This window comes from Salvelinus sp. IW2-2015, linkage group LG16, assembly GCF_002910315.2.
Source record: "Salvelinus sp. IW2-2015 linkage group LG16, ASM291031v2, whole genome shotgun sequence".
NCBI lineage: Eukaryota > Metazoa > Chordata > Actinopteri > Salmoniformes > Salmonidae > Salvelinus > Salvelinus sp. IW2-2015.
The window spans coordinates 37,228,934-37,234,118 of NC_036856.1; the positions used below are offsets into that span (position 1 = coordinate 37,228,934).

At 48.3% G+C, this 5,185-nt stretch overlaps 1 pseudogene; it reads left to right on the forward strand.

Annotated features, from left to right (window-relative positions):
- The window catches only part of LOC111975491 (cilia- and flagella-associated protein 57-like), a 20,690-nt pseudogene extending 15,534 nt beyond the window's left edge, over window positions 1-5,156 (forward strand).
- The last annotated feature ends 29 nt before the right edge of the window (window positions 5,157-5,185 follow it).

A 5,185-nucleotide genomic window follows, 5' to 3' on the forward strand; every position in this document is an offset into this window, starting at 1 on the left:
ATGACTCATTCAGTGTGTACATTGACAGCAGCACTGAATAGTATTGACTGTTGGATCCAGTGTCCTCCTCATATCCTCTCTGACTCTTGCTGCTCGTCCCCCTACCAACCCCCCCCCCGCCCCCCCCCACATTCCATATATTCTGTTATTCTGTTCTATTCCTATTTTTGATCTATTATATTCTGTTCTATCTAGTCCATCTATCGGAAAAGTTGCCTCTAAGTTGAGAAGCTATGAGACTTGAATGACTCCCATTTCAGTGTGTAACATTGACAGCAGCACCTGATAGTAATTGACTGTTGGATCCAGTGTCCTCTCATATCCTCTCTGACTCTTGCTGCTGTCCCCTACCAACCCCCCCCCCCCAGACTACGAGGAACAGCTGCAGCGATGGAAGAGAGCAAGCGCTGCTGCCCTGGAGATCTCACCTCCACTATGAGGGGAAGCTGCATGAGAAGCTGCTGGGTTTTGGAGCAGGTAGGAGGTATAACATCAAAGGGCTTGTTAGGGAATGTTTGTAGGCGGGATTTGGGGCTTTTATAATAAAGAGTACTTACAGGTAGGGTCCGTGTTTTTTCCCACGAAACCTTCCTTTGTGTTTAGGACCCTGAGTTTTCCCTGACCCAGTTTTTGTGTTAAGACGCCTGAGTTTTCAGCTGACCAGTTCTTTGTGTTAGAACCCTGAGTTTTCCTGACCAGTTCTTTGTGTGTTAGGACCCTGATTTTTCCCTGGCAGGGCATGTGGTCAGGAACAACTTGGCCCTCCCTCCCCTTCACACTCACTCCTTCCTCCTTCTCCCCCCTTCCTTCTCTCTCTCCCCATCTTACACTCCCCTCCCTTCCTTATTCCTCCCTCCCCTCTCGCCCTCTCTCCTTCACACTCACACTCACTCCCTTACTTACTACCTCTTTCCTCTCTTTCCCTCCCTCCCTTCTCCTCAACTCCTTCTTCTCTCTCTCCTAATCCTCTCTCCTCCCTATCCTCCCGCCTCCCCTCTCCTCCCTCTCCCCCTCTCTTCTCCTCTCCTCTCCTCCCTGCTGTGACACTGATTGGAATGAAGGGACAAATTAATCTGGGAGTGGCAGGTTTCTCCGTGGAGGACGTCCGCAGAATCTTAAGGAAATGTGACGTCAACTCCATCACCGCTAAAGGAAGTGTGAGACGCGGGGCACGCAGGGCCTGCTTAATCACTTTATTATTTCACTCTAATGGAATAGTGAATTCATCTTAAGAGAGAGAGACAGAGGGGGGGGTGGGGGGGGGGGGACAGAAATGATGTGAATAATAAAGGCTACTATCAAGGGATGGCAAGAAAGCGATTTACAGCAGAGGTAAAGTGTTGTGTCATTCATGCATAACATTAAAGTTATTTGCAGCCTCATCCAGGAGTGTACATGTAATGTTTAAGCATAGGCTAAATTACCCCCAGGGACTCATTTATTGAAGTGGATATTACAGATCTTAATTTGATCACTCTTTTCTTACTGAGAATTGTCAGTGAATTTTCCAGACAATGCAGATAAGCTTTGTGATTTACATAAATGTACTGAAATCCAAACTAACACACAGTTATATTAACAGTATTCACTTTTCATGTAGCCTCATGTGACCTGCTAATAGCCTAACACCGACCAAGCAACATTATGGACTAAACTTTCAAATCCTGTTTGCTGCCGGATTATTTTGCTGCACAATACTGGTCAAATGAAGATCCTACATCTGTGTGTCAGTAAATTTTTGTTTATTTCACCACCATTTGGATTGCAAATAGCCTGCTGGGAAGGGCTGGTGCATCCAACAAACCCACTGACACTATTCAGAAAGACTGGCTAAAATGTATGATTGTTAGAGTTCTTTCAAAGCTCCAGCATCTGACAATAACTCAAGGGCCTTTATCGTCTCTCCCTGACTGGTTTTGTAGACTGTACCGAAAGCATGAGCTCACTCAGGATGAGAGAACATAACAGCAGAGTGTGAATTTAATGGTCTCTTCTCTGCTCCGGTCCATTATGACAGAGATGGGAAACTCTATTTACACTGAACAAAAATATAAATGTACATGTAAGTGTTGGTCCATGTTCATGAGCTGAAAATAAAAGATGAGGCGGCGAATGGCATGCGCAGTAGCTCTTTAGATTGGTCCTGACTGGATAAATTGAGGATGTAGGTTACTACAGGTGCATAAAGCAAACACCCAACAATGGGATTATCCATCTTCTTCACAGATGCATGCTAGGATGACCTCTGTCTCTGACCTCTGTCTGTGTTGAGGTAGAGCTTCCCTTTCATGCCCTCTTTATCTTCTCTATATCTCTTCCTTCTGTCTTTGCCATCTGTCTCGTTTTGTTAATCTTTCTTATCCCCACTCCATCCCTTCACCTCTCTCTATCTCATCCCCCCTCTTTCTCCCACCTTTCTTGCTTGCTATTTTCCACGTTTTTCTCCCTCTTCTTTCTGTATTCTCCCCTCTCCTTCCTCCCATCTCCTCCTCCCCCCTCTCCCTCCTTCTTTCTGTATTCCTCCCTCTCCTTCCTCCCCTCTCCTCTTCCCCCTCTCCCTCCCTTCTTTCTGCATTCTTCTCCTCCCCCTCTCCCTCCCTTCTTTCTGTATCTCTTCTCCCCCCTCTCCTCCTTTTTTCTGTATCTCTCTCCTCCCCCTCTCTGTCCTCCCCCTCCTTTTTCTCTGAAATCTATCCTCCTCCCCTCTCCCTCCTTCTTTCCGTGTCTCTCTCTCCTCCCCCTCTCCCTCCCTTCTTTTCTTATATCTTTCTCCTCCCCCTTCCTCCCTTCCTCTTTTCTGTATATCTGTCTCCTCCCCCTCTCCCTCCCTCTTTCTTTCTGTATCTCTCCCTCCTCCCCTCTCTTCTCCTTCTTTCTGTATCTCTCCCTCTCCCTCTCTCCCTCCTTCTTTCTGTATCTCTCCCTCCTCCCCTTCTCCCTCCTTCTTTCCTGTATCTCTTCTCCTCCCCCCTCCTCCTCTTCTTTCTGTATCTCTCCCTCCTCCTCCCCCTCCTTCTTTCTGTATCCTCCCTCCTCCCCCTCTCCCTCCTTCTTTCTGTATCTCTCTCCCCCCCCCTCCCTCCTTCTTTCTGTTATCTCTCCCTCCCTCTTCCCTCCTCTCTTTCTGTATCTCTCCCTCCTCCCCCTCTCCTCTTCTTTCTGTATCTCTTCTTCTCCCCTCTCCTCCCTCCTTCTTTCTGTATCTCTTCTCCTCCCCTCTCCCTCCCTCTTCTTTCTGTTATCTCTTCTCCTCCCTCCTCCCTCCCTCTTTCTTTCTGTATCTCTTCTCCTCACCTCTCCCTCCATCTTTCTTTCTGGTATCTCTTCTCCTCCCCCATCTCCCCCTCCCTCTTTCTTTCCTGTATCCTCCCTCCTCCCCCTCTCTTTCCTTCTTTCTGCTATCTCTCCCTCCCTCCCTCCTTCTCCCTCCTTTCTTTCTGTTATCTCTCCCTCACTCCCCTCTCCCTCCTTCTTCTCTGTATCTCTCAAACTTTAACACTCTGTTCTTGACTTATTTCCCTCCCCTCCCCTGTAGTGTCAGGAGGAGTCTCGTATCAAGGGGAGGGAGTTTGAGGAGAGCAGGAAGCAGATGGAGGAGGATGGAGACAGGGAGATCCAGGACATCAGGATCCGCTATGAGAGGTGGTTGAAGGACGAGAGGGAGACCAACATGCGCATGAAGGGAGACACCGGCATCATGAAGAAGARGGTAGAGACATCRTCTTCTCACCCCCACACCTCCCTCCACCACAAGCTCTCAAAAGTTTCCTTGATTCCTTTTGTCCTCTCCCTGCCTTCTTCTCACAACATAAGTGGGATACGAGGAGAGCATTGGAGGAGAAGATCAGAGGTTCCTCTCCTCAGATATTCTCCAATGCTCTCCTCATTTTCCTCAGACATTTTGATATGGAAGTGTGAAGAGGATGGAGAGAAGAGGACGAGAGGGAGAGGACGGGGGGGAGAGGGACGGGGGGAGAGGAGAGGACCGGTAGGAGAGGACAGAGAGGAGAGGACGCAAGATTCCCCGCTAGTCTCCCTCCAACTCCCATCCTTCACACACTCCCTATCCAACCTTCTCCCACCTAGATCCTGCCTGCCTGCCCTCTCATCACAGTGGTACATCATAATTACAGCCAATCAGACGCAGCATACGGCCTGCTGACGGCGAGCAGGGCCTGTCCATGTGTCCATAGTTAGGCTCTAATGTGCTCCCTCCGCTTGCTCACTCAATATCACAGGGAGGATGTTAAGTCAGATCCTGTGTGTAGATTCTGCAGTCCTATGGCCCCATTCTGTCTGTCGGCTGTCTTTTCTTGTCTTCTCAGATTTTTTTTGTCTCCTTCCCTTTCTCCCTAGATCAGGTTAGGCTGTTTTTACTATCCAATATGGTACTGCATGTGGAGGCTTTATTGTTGGTTATGGGAAGCTATAAAGAATATGACCATTGTGTAAGTCACAATGAGTTATGACGATGGTGACTGATGACATTATTCTCCTCTCCCTGCCACGTCTACCCCCTCCCTCCCTCCCTCCCTCACACACACACACACACACACACCCACGCACACACACCCACGCACACACACTGCAGTTCAGCAGCCTGCAGAAGAATATAGATGACAGGAGCGTGGAGAAAGAGAAGATGAAGTCAGAGCAACAGAAGCTACTGGCACATCAGAAGTGTCTGGAGAAAGACATCCTGGCCCTGAAGAAAGAGATCCAGGAGAGGGATGACACCATCCAGGATAAGGTGAGAGGGTTGCTGCTGGGCTGAGGGGGTACAGCCAGATGCCATGGCATGGAGAGGGTTAGGTTTGTTCCAAAAGGAGCCAGGCAGGAATGATAGGTTTTCCTCCATGGTATGCAGAAACATGGACGGTTACTTGACTGGATGCCATTGAAACTGTTGAAACACTAAGGAAGGAAAAAAGTCAGTTTTATTGATGGACCTCTACTGTTTATGAATGTAGTTGACTTTGTTCAAATGTTCTTCTCTCATAATCGAACACAATGAATTTATACACTATTATATATTCTCCGTAAAAGCTGTTCTCCCCCATACATCCATTATCCTGAGTCCCAGTCCCAGTCCCATGCATCACACCAGACAAGGTGACTTTGAGACTGTGAGACTCCTCCCCTTCTCACAGCACTGAACCTTGAGTGTGAAGGTCCAATAATGAAT